The following is a 15,308-nucleotide window of genomic DNA, read 5'->3' on the forward strand; positions in this document are numbered from 1 at the left end:
ATGTGAAGCTTACAAGGGTACCACCCGACTGTACCAGTAGTCACCAACAGACTGTGGAGACTACTGTGGTTTTATTCACCTAGCAGCTGTCTAACGAGTATCCAGCCATACACTGTGGTTCTCCTCTTCCTGGCGGGAGGAGGGGGAGGGGGGAGGGGGGGGGGGGAGGGGGAGGGAGGGCTGATGGCCATCAGCCCACTGAGGCAGGAGAAGCAGAAGATGGGACGCGGAGCCTGGCAGGCCCGGACCACAGTGGAGATCGGGGATCGAACACTCCAGGAACCATTTCAGGAGATAGTTCAAATTTAATCAGGGAGAACAAAGGCTATATAGCCCTTGGGGAGTGGGTGGGAGGGGCTTCCAGGATAAGCATTCAAATTCGTTGGAACCAGGCACTTTGAGGATGCTTGTTTTACATTTGGCAGCACGCCCCTATCATATGAGTAGGGACAAGGTGCCTTATTATCCTATAGATGCAGGGAGGGGAGAGCTAGCAGGGAGCCGTGTCAAGGGCCATGTATGAAGTGTGGTTAGGGGTACCTATGTCTAAAGACACTCTCTAGATGGAGTCAGGCAGAGAGCTGAGGCCCTGCTGGGGAGAGGGAGTCCTGAGCTCACTTAATGCTGAGCTCAGACTGGCTATGTGGGAGGACTGCGACCTCAAACAGCAGGGTCCTTCCAACAACAGTACACAGTTTAAATGTCAAGTGGCCTTTGTGAAGCAGATTTACCACTACTGTTTTATGCATCAGAAAGGCCCTATTTTGAGGGCTCAGATCCTGGGTGAAGCTTCCTGGTGATCCCTCACAGCCAACTCTAGACCTTTTAGCAGCTTCTCCCAGTCTGTTCTTGTGGGGCTGGGATGGCCCTGCTTGGTCAATGTTGCCTCTAGACTCAGAGAGGCCCTCTGTGTGTGTAGTGGGATCTGGGAGTAAACATTACTCAGGGCTCTGGGTGTATGAGTGGTGCAGTCAGGTAGTGAGGGTCACGCAGAATTCTTGGCTTGAAGATGGTAATGATCCGCATTCCATCATGGCTCCTTCAGTTAGCTTCCAGCATATCTAACGTACTGTTTTATTACTGTATGCACTTGTCAGGCTCAGCTTCCTGCAGCAAGCCCAGGGCTCTGGTGTGTGTGTGTGTGTGTGTGTCTATGTGTGTCTCTGTGTGTGGTTGGACACATTGAGATCACCCACATGAGACCCTCACAGGGATTTTCAGTGATGTAGCTCTCTTTGAGTCACTCCACAAACTGTGGAGTTTACTACAAGTAAACCCCCATAGACTCATTGCTTCACCAGGTTGGACTGGTATGGAGTAATTTCTTTGGTCTGTTAGTAACCTCTCCGTTTGGGGTGAATAAATGTTTCTTTGTTTCCCCAGGAAAACTAATGATGTGTAGATAATGTATATGTGTGGATATGTATATATGTTCATTATGTATATGCATGTGTTTATATCATATATGTGTATATATGAGATACACATGGATATACTTATGTGGGTGTGTATATGTATGTAAGAATATTTATGTCTATGTTGAGTATGTAGTACGCATGTGTGGTGGTTTGAGTAAAAACGGCCCCCATGCACAGAGGTGATGTCCTATGCCCCCTTGCCCCTCACCACCTGAGGTAGCGGGTAGAACTGGAGTTACGAGAGTCAGTGAGCTGGCCCTGCGCTTTGCATGCTGCCGCACTTGGGACCTGCACCTCACCTGGGCAGCACAGTAGGGCTGGCACTGGTAGAGGAGGCAAGGGTGAGCTGGCCCAAGGGCATGAGAGCCAGAGAGTTGACCCTCGCTCCTGCCGATGTCATCATTGGGTGGCCTGGCCAGAGCCGTGCAGTGCTGGAGAGCTCGCCCTGGTGGTGGGGACAAGGGAGCAGCAGTGGGCTATGCAGCTCAGCCACCACTTAGGCCCAGATCCAGGGCTTTGAGTTGACTTACCCCCAAATCTATACCCTTTGTGAACTGTTGGGACATGTGAAAGGGCCGGCCCTGCTGATCCAAAGCTGCAGGGTCTCCATGACACAGGGCAACAACAGGTTAACCAGGAGGAAGGAGTCCTGATGAGGATCCAATATTGATGGTGTCACAGAAGCCAGAGACCTTGAACCAGGCCGGTGACTCATTGCAATGAACATTTGCGAGTGAAGATGTGTTGACAGATATACTGTGAGACACGCACGGTGTGACGTAAGACAGCTTCCATGATGAGATGCTTTCTAAGCTTCTGTTTTGTTTATTTTTTGTTTGTGTGTATTTTTATTTTAGGCAGGGGGTGGAGGTTGCAAGGGCAGATAGGAGGAAATGAGAAGATGAGTGAGACTGAGGTGCATGATGAGAAACTCACAAAGAATCAATAAAAAGTCAGGGAAAACCAAGCATGACCCCCATATACTCATATATATTTGAATGCTTGGTCACCAGGGAGTGGCCTCAGACGCACTATGTAGTTGAGGATGAACTTGAATTTCTGATCCTTCGGCTTCTACCCCCCTAGTTCTTGGGTTACAAGTGTGTACCACCATACCCAGTTTTATGAGATGCTGAGAATCGAACCCAAAAGTGTGTGCTCGTTAGGCCGGTACTTTGCCAGCCGAGCTGCACCCCAGCCCGTTTCCTGACATGGCCAGGGTGCTTGCTGCTCTTGTACCTTAGAGCCTGCAACTGCCAAGATCTCAGACTTCAGGGCTATTCAGGTACTCCTCTGCTTTGCGGCCTCCGTTTGTCTTTCCTTCTACGGGACTCACTCTCCGCTAACAAGCAGACTTAGCCAGCCCCAGCTTGCCATGGCAACGGCCCACAGCTTGCTCTCTGTCCGGCTGCCTGGCTGCTTTATCTCTGAGGCCATCTGTTCTGGCAACACAATTCCAAAGCCACTTAAACAGAGCCTGGAGCAGGGCAGCTCTAAGCTCACATGAGCGTGCACGCACAAGCACAGGCACATAGATGCGGTGTGACCCCCTGCAGGGTGGAAGGTAGTGTCAGTGGGGATCCCAGCAGCTGCTCACTTTTCTTGCCTGTTCTTGAGTAGGTTTCTGACAACATGTCCTTATGAATGCATGGAAGTCTACACGTCTGCTTCAAGGCTTTGCCCCCTTTTTCCCTGTCTTTATATGAGTCTACCTAGTTCTGACCTTTGTCCCAGGTCGTCTTCTGTCCTTCCTTCCTTTGTCCTTGTCTGTTTTGCTCATTCCCTTCACAGCCATGCCTATGACTCTGGCTCTCTTGTCTCCGCTCACCTCTCATCTTTCTGGTGATTTCAGTTGCTCTTTGCTTTTTATTCTACTTATGCCCCGATATGGCGGGCCTTAAGGGGCTGCTTCTGGGACAAGGAGTCACAGGGCTGTCCCTTACGCTCCATAGTATGATTTTGAGCGTATCAGTTTCTTTCTCTCCAGCCTCAGTGTGGTGGTTAGTCACGGGGACTTAAAGAAAACTGTTTGGCTTCCTTGGGTCTGCTCATACCCAGGCCGGGTCTTCTTAGCTCATACCTGGGCATGCGCTCTCTTTCTCTCTCTCTCTCTCTCTCTCTCTCTCTCTCTCTCTCTCTCTCTCTCTCTCTCTCGCGCTCTCTCTCTCGCTCTCTCTCTCGCTCTCTTGCTCTCTCTCGCTCTCTCTCTCTCCTCTCGCTCTCGCTCTCTCGCTCTCTCTCTCGCTCTGTGGGTTTAATTAATAAATATCCCTCCCTTCCCCTAGGACAATGTGGATAAGCACAGTATCCCAGCTGCCTGAAATCAGCTGAACCGGACACCTTGCTAAGTTGCGTCTACCTGCAGGTCACTCTGAGCTCTGTTACACCCTATTCTTGCTTGGCACATAGGATGTAGACAGCAAGGAAGTCTCTCTCTGAAACTGATTCCAATCCTTCCTGAGGTATGATTTAGATAGTTCATGCTACAAGGAAGTGCTTTCTCCCTGCTGTGGCATCAAGAGTAGGTCCTCTCCCCTCCCTTCCAGCGTGCTTCCTATTGGCAAGCTGTAGGCCTGGACTGCTATAAAAGCTGCTGCTAGCTGCTCATAGGGGACCTTGAATTTGGGTTCCTTGGAAGCCGTGAGCTACTGAGTGGCGTCTGCACCACAGACCAATATGCTCAGAGCCCTGGCTGGCAGCCCCTCAGCTGACCTTCCTTGTCTCAGTCCTGCGGGATAGCTTTCCTCAGGCCCTCTATTCTGCCTGTGTCAGAGCGGCAGGTTAGCTGACTTGTGGGTGGAGTTCTGGCTCTGGAAGACTGAGACCTTAGGCAGATCAAGCAGATATCCTGGCTCCCAGGCCATGGCTCTCTAGAGGATCTGGGAGCCCTAAGGTTCTGGATCATGGTGATGAGCCCAGGGGACAGAGCAGAGGGACTCTGGAGTGTGTGCTCGGGGTAACTCATTAGAGACTCTTAGAACACTTTTAGAGCTTGCGATAGGCCAGCAGAGACAGTGGATGCTGCATGTTGGTCAGACACAGCTAGTACAGGTGATGTGAGAGACCGCTCCGTTGGTCAACTGCAGCTCCTTCGTGTGGTTGAGAGTCTAGGGAAGGCTGACAGTGCAGCTGGCCAGAGCCCAGAATAAAACTGGGTTAACAGCTGTTGTCAACAGCTAGAGCCGTGTTTTAAACATAGGGCTGTGACCTGAACAAATACACACTCCCAAACTCTCTCAGGCACACATGCTGTCTAGTGGGATCTGACACGGTGTTGGCAAGTAATGCTTGCCTTCAGCACCCAGCTGCTGGGGCTCAAGAGCCTCCTAAGTCAGCCACCTTTCAGAGTTAGGGTTGATTTGTCTTGCCAATTCAAAATGCACCCCAGTTTTCAGCCTGGGGGAGGTCTATTAAAGGGGAGGGGTGGCATTCCAGAAGCATTTCCCCAATTTCTACTAATGTCCTTCAGGGTGGGTGCTCTAGTCAGGTGCAACAAATGGGGCTCGGTTACTCAGGCGTGGGGGGATCATGGTGCAGCAGGGGTGGGGGTGGGGCTCTTGGGTTAGGGAAGGGGGAGGGGAAGGGACCGTGGCTGTTGGCAATGAAGCACTGCCAACATGCTCTGGCCCTATACAGTGCTCCTGGGCCTTCCTTTGATTTCTGAGGGAACCGAGCCACAGAGACATTGGTGACCTGTTCAAGATTGCCTCATCTAAGAAGATACACAGCCACAGTTAGGGACCGAGAGAATGAGGAGACACCTGTAGCTATCTGTCCCCACGTTCTCTACTCTCACAGTTTCACTTCTGCTCCTGTTCCTTACTATCCCTCAATTTACCTTTGTTCTCCACTGCCCCCCTCCGCTTCCCTTCTTTTTCCTACTTTTTATAGCCCCCTGTTTTACCTCAGCTCTCAATTTTCTCTGTTATCCCTGGCCCTGCCCCCACGGTTCCCAATCCTGGCATTCTCTCTTGCTCGCATACCCATTATCTCGGTTTTCTTCCTCCTCACCCCCTCTGCTCATCTCGTCCCCCATTTCTTCCCTACCCTCTCTTTCTCCAGGCTCTCTCTCCTCCCCGCCCCCACCTCTCTTTTGCTCTCTCCTGGCACATCAACACTCCTCCTCACTCATTCTGTTTTCTGAGTGACTCCAGAGTCACCCTTGCAGCCCAGGCCTATGTTGTCATCATCCTTCTGTGACTAACAGGCATCCAGACAGCCATAGAAAGCCATAGATTTCTGCCATGTCTAACTTATAGCACCACTCAGAAAGCCTAGGATCCCCGATGGGCCCTCTCTTAACCTTAGTGCCCTAGATTGCTTGTCAGCCTGGCCCTTCCCTTAGAGCATTTGCCACCTTGAGTGAGATCATCACCTCCTGCCTCCCTGGACCACCCCTGATTATCCACTGCCTGCCCATTTTCCCTCACTTTGAATGTGGGCATTAAGTCTGCTAGTGGTGCCAGGATGTGAGGGGCAGGCTCAGTCTGCATTTGCTTCCTCCAGAGCTATGAATACTTTGCTGGCCTCTGTTATTACAGACACACTCCCTGAATTGAAGGGACCAGATTGGTCTTAGCTGTAAGCTGGGGGAGAAAAGTTTAGGGGTGTCACCCTGGTGTCTATCTGGATTGTTGCTTCCTCAGTATTGGGGAGCCTAGATAGTACCTGTTGAGTCCAAGTTGATTATTCCCAAGGGCCTCAGAGAGGTACCCTGTACATAAGAGGACTCATCCGTGAAAAGGTCTGTTCCCCTCCCACTTGCTGACCTGTTCTCACCACGCTGCAGGCTTGATCTAGCCTGACAGCCCAGTTCTAGCCACATCTCCTTTACTGTTGGTTTGTAGTGTAGGGAGGGGCTGCCTTTGCCTCGCCTACTCCCCTGCTCTGGCCCTGCAGGCGCGGGGGGCGGGGGGGGGGGGGGGGCACCCATTGTCTGTGCCCGAGACCATTGTGTGTGGAAGGGCGCCTCATTGGCAGGCAGCCGGCATCAATTTGTGATTATGTGTTCTCTGTCGTGATTGGCTGGTTGTGGTCTGTGCTCCCGGGGTCCTGGGACATAGAAGTTTGTACAGCAACTTTTTTTCCAGCATGAAGTGACTTGTATCCAGGCTCCAGAGAAGAGGTTCATCCATCTGGCCAGGATGACGCTCTGCGGGAGCTTCCTGGGTGCGTACCATCCCCAGTCCCTTGCACCCCTTCCCAGGCTGTTCAGAGTTCTGCCAGGATGCCCTGTCAGTGCTCAGTGCTCTTTCCTGGGCAGCTGAGAAAGTGATAGACATGCACTCCTCTTGAATGCCAGCCAGGCACCCTGGGGACATCTTGGGTCCCTTTCGGCAGAAGTGCTGACAGCACAGAACCCTGTGAAAACCATACGGTTTACCCACTGTTGGAAATGGGCTGGATGGTACTAGAGGGTCTCCTTGTGTTTTGGTTTCTCTTTAGGTCTCCTGGTTGGTCAAAATGAGGGATGGATTTTAGCAGCCCCTGACCCAGGAGGCTGGGAAAGTGGTGGTGAACTGTGACTTCTCATGTCTTTGTGTGAGTGGGGACATCTATATCCGTCTTCTTGTGTCTTCTTCTGTTACATACGTCCTAATCACACTCACAGTTGCAGGACATGAGTGTGCATGTGTGTGTGTGTGTGTGTGTGTGAGTGTCATAAACTAGTTGCCAAATGTTTGTGAGTGTGAGACAAGCACACAAAGTCAGCCTGGAGTGTGGGTAAAGTGGCTCCCGGTTTTGTTTGCTCCATCTGCCAGGGCCTGCCTGGGGCAGCACCCCCCAGCCCTCAGCTGTTCTATACAATATTAATGCTGACCATCTCGGCTGCGCACACAACGCCCTAATTGTCGCCGGCAGCATTAAGGCAGGCGCCCATCTGCGGGAAGCTTTCAGAAGGAAACAAGAAAACCTCACCCCCAGCTGGTCACTGGAGAAGGTGGTGCCAATTACAGATGCAGAAAGTTTAGAACAAAATTACTTGAAAGAGTTTTTATGAAGCAAATGAACTGACACTTGGAATGCCTGTGTGTGGATTTGCACAAGTAATTACACCTTATTTGAAATGATCCTACCAGTTAAGCAACAATTAAGTCTGCTCTCCCAGTGCACACAAAGCACTTTCCGAGTGAGCCGGCAGTAGTCATAGTTTTAGCTTTTCAAATCTCTCTTTCCCTCCCAGGAGAAGTCTGTGGCCCCACCAACCCAACAGAAATTTGTTTACCTGTAGAACTTCCCAAACTTAAAATGGCACTTGAAACCTGCCTTCAAATTTTTACGAAATAAAGCTTAAAGGAACAGTGTGCTATTGAGGAAAAAAAAAAGTCTGATTCTTTAAAATACTGACAAAATTTTATCTCATATAGGAAAAAAGGTTTTAGGTTTATACCTTGCTGTTGTCACAAGCAGGGGTTTTTGAGTTGGCAGTACACTTTTGGGATTGCTTTGCTTTGCTAGGATTACTGGCGACTGAGGACCTAGTGCTTACGGAAGGCTTTGGTGAGCGGAGAACAAAGGCCAGCAGCTACGTGGGTTGGGGGGGGGAGGGGAGGCGCTGTCCAGAGTGCTGATCAGCCTGCGGCGCGCCTCCACTCTCGCTCAGCTCCTTTCAGGGCCGAAGGGAGGTTGATGAAACCCAAGACTTGCTGGAGAAATTCTCCAGTCTGCTTCTTTTTCTGGGACTCCTGCTTTGTTCTTCCAACACTGTCAAACAAAGATCTTGAACCTTTACTCCTGAAGTCAACTTGAAAACCCTGGATGCCTCTTAACTTACCAGTTGGGCTGCCAGTCCTGGGCTCTGCCTGGCTGCTGATTTGCGAGTTCCTTGCATATTCAAAGGGCAGCCCCAGGCAGGGTCTGGAGCGTGGTCTAGTCCGCCGAGCTAAAACTCCTTGAAGCCTGTGGCTGCTTAAAGGGATAGGAGATGCTGACAAACTGGGGTTTGTGCAAAGACACTTTCCATTCCCTCGGAAAATAATGATGGCCCACAAGGACTTTTTGGTCGCACATATTGGCTTCTCCCTTTTGTCTTCTCTGTTTTGTGTTATTTCTTGAGTTTGATTATCATGTATCTGAATAAAATGGCTTTGCTGGAGCCTGAATACTCTTGGGTAGGAGGGTTAATTCAACACAGGCTCTCCCTTGTATCCCACCTTCTTATTGTAACAATGGCACACAGTGCCGGCCTGTGCCTGCATTCTACCGATAAGACTTTAATAGAATTTCTGAATGCCAAAGATTTGGGGTGTAAAATATCCAGCCCAGGCAGCTTGTTCAGAGGAGATAGAGGTGGATTTTCAGGAGTGCTCTCAGCTGAATGTGTCCTTTTATGCTAATGGATATGAGTTCATGAAAGAACAGGAAAATGGTGGGCAATCACTGTAGGAGTCTCAAATGTTCTCCCTGGGCTAATTAATATTTCATCTTATTTGACCACTGCAGGCTTGCGTTTGTGTCATTTCTGCTTGATCTAAATAAATGCCCTGTATGCACTTTGTATTTCACTTGTATGTGTAAGAAATGGCATACCTACTTGCTTATTGGGACAAGGCTTCTTGGTTTATGTATAATAAATAGAGAACGAACTGTGTTTTAGAAATAATTACTCATGAAAGAGAGGCTTCTGCTAACATTCTCCAAGGTCCTTTACAACCGTCTTTCCTTGAAGAAGCTAACACACCCGCTCCATCTTGTCCAGACTTCTGGGGGCCCAAGCCTATCTCTGATAACTGTGCAGGGCATCATGATAAAACCTGAAGTCACTTCTGAGCTGTGCACGTCCTGTTTCCTAGCTGTGGCAGAGCTGTCTTCTCAGGGTCTTGATTCCGTTTTCACTTTTGTGTTTCCCAGTGAAATGTCCAATTCCGATTTGTCAGTGTGAGGAATAGTTTTGGGGAAACAAACAAGAGCACCCTGGTTTCTCTTGAGGTTGTTCCTGTGTTCATCCCTGTAAATGTGAGAAAAATCAAGAATTGGCAGGTTAGGATGTTTATTCCAGAGACTTCTCTTCTTGGTGTTTTTGGGATAGCTCCTTGCAAACAGTGAATTTATGTTTTTAGGGTTAGGATAACAGTACTTAAGGTTTTCTTAGTACTCTTTAGGAGACCTTTCGCACTAAAACAGTAAAATAAAAATGGAAAGTCTAACAATAGAAGAATATCTTTTCTGCTCTCTTCCTTGTGAGTATACTTTACTGTTTTAATCTTTGGCCTTAAGTATCATTCATGAAAAAAAAATTCCACCTAAATTCCTGGTGCTTCCATATGCAGATGAACCCATCTAAAACTCTTAGTTCATTTGAGAAATAAATTCTGCAATCTGTTCTTTATGATGGGAGGTTGTATTCCTGACCACCAATAAATATTGTAAAGCACTTTCGCCAGAGCCATGCTAACCCAGGGCATCTGTCATTCCGGTCGCCGCTATTAGGAATTATTGGACTGAACCACTGGCAGAGAACGAAGAGGGGAGTGAGCGTGGCTGGCATAATGCTTCTTGCTCTTTTGTGTGTTTCACATTTGAGGAAACCCAATGATGCTGTATATTGTCTATAGATCTGTTTAGGCAGATATGGGCACGTTCTGTTGCGGAGGCTAAGAACAGTGAACAGGAAATCTACTGGTCTGGGGCACCTCTCACCTTCAGTTTGGCAGATCCATCTTTCTGATGTTATACTGTAAATTTATTTCACCTCAGAGAGTAAACAGATATATTGGAGCCCCAAGGGTTCATGGGTAGCGTATTTACAAAGGAGCCTCCTCCGCCAGCCCCGTGCCACCGCTGCTAATGAGAGCGGTCATTAAGTAAATGAGACATCGCCTTTAGCTGGCTTAGGAGTTCGCACACTGAGGGGAGAAGATATTTAATTGAAACCCACACACAGGCTTCCCCACACGTGACTGCAGTGAGGGAGGCAGCTGCCTTCCCCTCCCCCGTCCTCCCCCCCATACCCCCCCATGTAAATTTCATGATTGCTTTCCGTGATGTCATTTTGAAAGAGGACAGACAATAGCTGTGGGAAAGGTAAGTCAATGTTATGTTCTTTTGCTGACAAAGGCAGATACCCAGGGCTTAGCTTTTCCCCTTGGACAGAGAGGGGAGGGCTAGAGCAGAGAGGATTTCTAAGAAGGCTCTCTTTGCAGAAAAAGCAGGTTGGGGGGAATGTCTTTTTAAACTGTTCTGAAGGACAAGGGCTTTCTTCTCCCCGTCTGCCTGGGCTCTGTGTTCCTCCTCTTTCTCTGCCCTTCCCGCATTTCTGAGATTCTCATGGGCATGTTGTGTGCCAGACAGCAAAGGCGTTAGGGGAGAAGGAGACTGTGGATTAAGGCAAGAAACTTTATCTGTATTCCTGGAAAAGGAACACAGATGTGCCTGGGCCACGGGACTCAGAAGCTCTGTGTCCAGGAAGGATGCTGACCCCATAAGCAGATCTATCTGGAGCAGGGACTTGGAGCTCCGCTGTTTCTTGTGGGACACACACCCCAGGTACCCAGCAGAGACGATCTAGGAGTATTTTGTCTTCCTGTCACATACTTCTCCCAAACTTCAGGAGCAGTACCCAGGGTGCATGTGCCTATGAGGTCCATGGGTAGCATATGGTGTGGCTGTTTTCAGTTCCTCCTTGTGTGCGTTTGTGTGGTTGTTTGTGGTGCCAGTGTAACTGGATTTTTATGTTTAAAACCAGGAAGTCAGTTTGAGCTTTGAACGCAGTGATGCCATTGCACACAGTGTGGAGGACTTTGGCTCTCTGTTCATGGGGACATATTTTTTTTATAAATCAGGAAAATAAAAAAGTATAGAGAAGTTTGCATGTCAGTGCTATAGCTGCTCCTTGCCTGCTCCTTTGAGTCACCGAGGCTTTCTTGTCTCGATATCACCTTTGAATCAGTGGACGTCATTGGCTGGTAAAGTTGGTTGTTTAATTTCTGAAATAAAGCTTCTAAGAAGTGGCTTGAAGATTACATGCATTTGGTCTTAAAGCATCAGACTGTGTAGCTGTAATAATAATAATAATAATAATAATAATAATAATAATAATAATAATAATAATAATAATAATACTGCTGTGACTGTTTAAATTGTCCTTTTGGGAGAGGAAGAGGATGAATTTTATCCCAGTGGACTAAAAAAAAAAATCTTAGTCCTGAGGATATCTCTAAGGCCAAGTGAACAAAAATCGGACGGTGCTGAGGCAAACTTGGGAGGGGAGCATCTACTTGGCAGTAAAGGATGTGATAGTTTCTGAGGTGACAGCAGTGGGGGGTGTTGGGCACCTACCTGGCAAATTGTGTGGGGTTCCCTTCAGCCCTAGGCTCTTTGCCGCTGGGACTTCTTACCTCAGTCCATATGGCTACGTTAGCTAACAAGAAACAAAAGAGTGGAAAGCAAAGTTAGTCTTATGCACCCAGTGGGATGCTTTTGTCAACTGAGCTATGGTCCTACCCCTCCCTAAGTTGTGTCCCTTGTACAGAAGAGGGCATCTGAGTCAGTTTACTTTCAGAAAGAAAGAAGCAGCTTCGCAGGCTCTTTTGTAGGAAGGGCACCTGACTTCCAGATACTTTGGTGATTGATGCTGGACTTCAAGGGATTTGCTAAGCAATAAGCCTTCAGGAGTTCAAGGCTCTGTAAGCTTTTCCATTCTGAGTCAACCTGCTTTTCATGCCCTTTGGAGTATAGAGCCCAGATATAGTCCTGGGAGTTCCTCCAGCTTCTGTTTGAAGAGCGGCTGAGGGTGTTGCCTGCAGGCCTGGGCAACCCCCAGATGTATAGATTTTGCATTATTGCCTTAAAACCCTCAGGGCTTAGATGATGGAAGCCTGTTTTGAGAAGACCTTTCTCACTTTTGGAACTGCAAAGTTGTTCTGTGCTGGTGTTCTAGAAGTTTCTGCTTAAATACTTGTGAGTGTTCGGAGATGTCAGGAAGGATTGTCAGGGTGTGCTGGCATGCAAGTCCAGGCTTGACTGCTGTGGGCCACTGACTTCCACACATGACTTCCACAGGCTTGAGCTCTCACTGCCTTTCTTTGGTCCTCTCTTGGTCCTGACTATCGAGTATGCAGATGATAATATGGGTGATATTGTGTGTGAACATGGGGCACGGAGTGGAGGAAGCCAGTGCTAGCCATGTAGAAAGACTGGCTCAGACCCTGCAGTCCACCTCTGCATGGCTAGGCCCAGCAGTAGCTGGACTGTTTGGAATGCTGGTTTGCATGACCCAGCCCTGGGTGATCACAATAGGCAAGGAGCCTGCAGACTGACAAAGTGCCAAGAACCGATTAGGCCTCCGATAGCTGCTCCCTGGGAGCAAGCACATTGTTAAGGACTGAGCCTTTCCTAGATAAACCCATGTGAAGGGCACTTCTGCTTTGGAAAAACAGGTTCTTTGGGGCAGAGTGATATTACTGCCTGGGCTGGAGGTAAAGGTGGGTTCAGGAGCAGTCAGAATACCTTGGTCAGCACTGGATCCAGAGTGTCATGAGACAGGGCGTAGAGAGATGACAGACGAGGCTGCTTCTGGTGGTCCTGGTTCACGGGTATTCTGAGAACGGGACGCACTCAGGTCCCTTGTGCTCTGCTATCCTAACCCTAGAAAACCAGTGTATAGCTAGGGTTCATTGGCTTTTCTCTATGGGGCCCTGAGCAGATAGGTTCTCTTTCCTTCCCTCTAGCTCTGGAAGCCTTCCTGTCTTAGGACTGGCTTTCTGCTTTTCTTGTGAACTTATTCATGAGTAATTAAAAGTTCATTGGTTACAGATGAATTTTTTACTGGAAATTTGGGGTCTGAATTTATAAGAAAAAATCTGGGGATGGACAGCATTAAAAAGTTTTTGAGAGGAAGATTAAGCTCAGTGGAAGAGCCCTTGCCCAGCCAGCACGATGTCCTGGGTTTGGTGCCCAGCTCAGGGGCTGAGGGAAGCTAAGAGACTGAAGGGCTATGGGTGTGGCTTAATTGTCAGAATGCCTGCCTAGCATGTATGAAGGCGGTGTTTGATCCTCGGTACTGCGCGTAAGCTGGGTATGGTGCCATACACCTGTAACCCCAGCCCTTGGGAATCAGAGACAGGATGATCGAAAGTTCACCATCATCCTTGACTATATAGTAAATTTGAGTATTAGGATATATGAAACCCAAGAAAAAGAAAATTGCTGCCTTTCTCTGAAAGGAAGAGAGTAGCTGCTGTTGCTGTGCCCTTGGACTTCCTGCTTTCTGAAGACGCCACAGATTGTCCACTGATTAGCTGAGAGCAAGTTCTAGAGACCCAGGTAGAAGGTGCTCTCAACAGTCATTTTAGGTTGATGCATATTTTGTGTTCTCTATGGATGTCCAATTTCCCCAAATGCCACTTAAAAACAAAAGCAAAACGGTGTGAGAGGTGTTTTCACTTGAATTAAAATGTTTGGTGTAAAAAAAAAAAACAAAAACCAGTGTTTTGTGTTCGTAGAACCTATCCAGCGCGGTTTCACTTACCTCTCCTCGTGGTTAATGCCTTTGGGAGTGAGTGCACTTTTCTCGTAAGAAGACTAACTGCATTTATTGCTTAATCTTTTTTGTTTAATTTCAAAAAGACTCAATGCTATTTTAATAAGAAGTAATGACTATAGCTCGCAAGACATTTTATTATTATTTTTGAATGCTGTTTTATGTGTGTGGGTGTTTTGCGTAGACCACATGTAAAGGCCATAAGAAGGCATCAGATCATCTTGCCTTGAAGCTACAGACAGGTGCGAACTGCCATGTGGGTGCTGGGAACCAAACCCCTGTCCTGTGGAAGAGCAGCACGTGCTCTTAACTGCTGAGTCATATCTCCACCTCCTTATTTTTGCCTTTGTGAGACATGGTCTTTCTGTGTAGCCCTAGCTGACCTGGATAATGCCGTGTAGACCAGGGTAGCCTTGAACTCACTGAGATTTGTCTACCTCTGTCTCCTAAGTGCTGGTATTAAAGGCATGTGCCACCGTGCCTGGCTCCAAAGACATTTTAATTTGCTCAGCCAGAACATCTGTTTGGCCCACCTTTAGAAGGAGGACAGTTTGTCAGATACAGTGTTGGGGTTTTTTTTGACACCCCTCGTCTTTGCCTTGTCTTCAGGAGTATGGTTTTGTGTACAGGGGTGACTGACTGAGTTTGGGTTTGTATAGATGTATTCAGGGAGAATTGGGTCCGTGTGGGACTGTGGCCTGGAAACACTGCCTGTGCCAGGAGAGTGCAGGTAGACAGATTTTTGGAGGGCTAGTGTGAATATGCAGAGGCCACCTGGGGTCACATTGAACAAGATGGCTGGCCAAAGTGGGAATTACATCCTATGACCCAAGTGTGAGGAGGAGGGGAAGGAGGAGGGGGGGAGGGAGAAGGGAGGAGGGGGGGAGGAGGGGGAGGGGGAGAGGAGGAGGGGGAGGGGGAGGGGAGGAGGGAGAGGAGGAGGAATGGGGGTACTTTGTAATCTAAGCTGTTGGCAGGTGCTCTATGTGCCCAGCCTCAACCTGGTGGCAGTCAGTACTATGTGGAATGAGTGTGAATTTAAGTTGGCATTGATCAAGAGGTAGAACTCAACTTTTCCTACAGAACCCCTGAAGGCTCTGTGAGCTGTGAGTTAGTGCAGGGGGCTATGCTCTGGGGACCTGCTGGACTCACTGCTAACCCCTCACGCTGGACACCCTTCTCTTTGTCAGCCAGTCACTCAAGAAACAAGACTTCTTGAAGGTTTGGCACATTCGTGTCTTCTCTCCAAAACCTTCTGTTGGCACCTGCAGTGAGTACTGTGTATCCGTTTTGGAAGAGTTCGCACCCGCTTTCCATAGTGCTAAGTCTGAAAGTCTGCAGTGGGCTCTTGCTGAGCTCAGGCGTCACTTTAGAGCACGGTGGTAAGGCTGTAGGCAGGATGCAGCTGC

The 15,308-nt window shown here is 48.6% G+C and overlaps 1 protein-coding gene across 1 annotated transcript in view; it reads left to right on the top strand.

Moving 5' to 3' along the window:
* The first annotated feature begins 10,877 nt into the window (after positions 1–10,877).
* Myt1 (myelin transcription factor 1) overlaps positions 10,878–15,308 on the top strand; it is a 61,992-nt gene continuing 57,561 nt past the window's right edge. Inside the window, exon 1 of the mRNA XM_051144056.1 lies at positions 10,878–10,904. The gene's annotated coding sequence lies outside the window, so the exon portion shown is untranslated. The remainder of the gene's footprint in view (positions 10,905–15,308) is intronic.

The sequence above is a fragment of the Acomys russatus genome, chromosome 4, assembly GCF_903995435.1.
Source record: "Acomys russatus chromosome 4, mAcoRus1.1, whole genome shotgun sequence".
NCBI classification, from domain to species: Eukaryota; Metazoa; Chordata; class Mammalia; order Rodentia; family Muridae; genus Acomys; species Acomys russatus.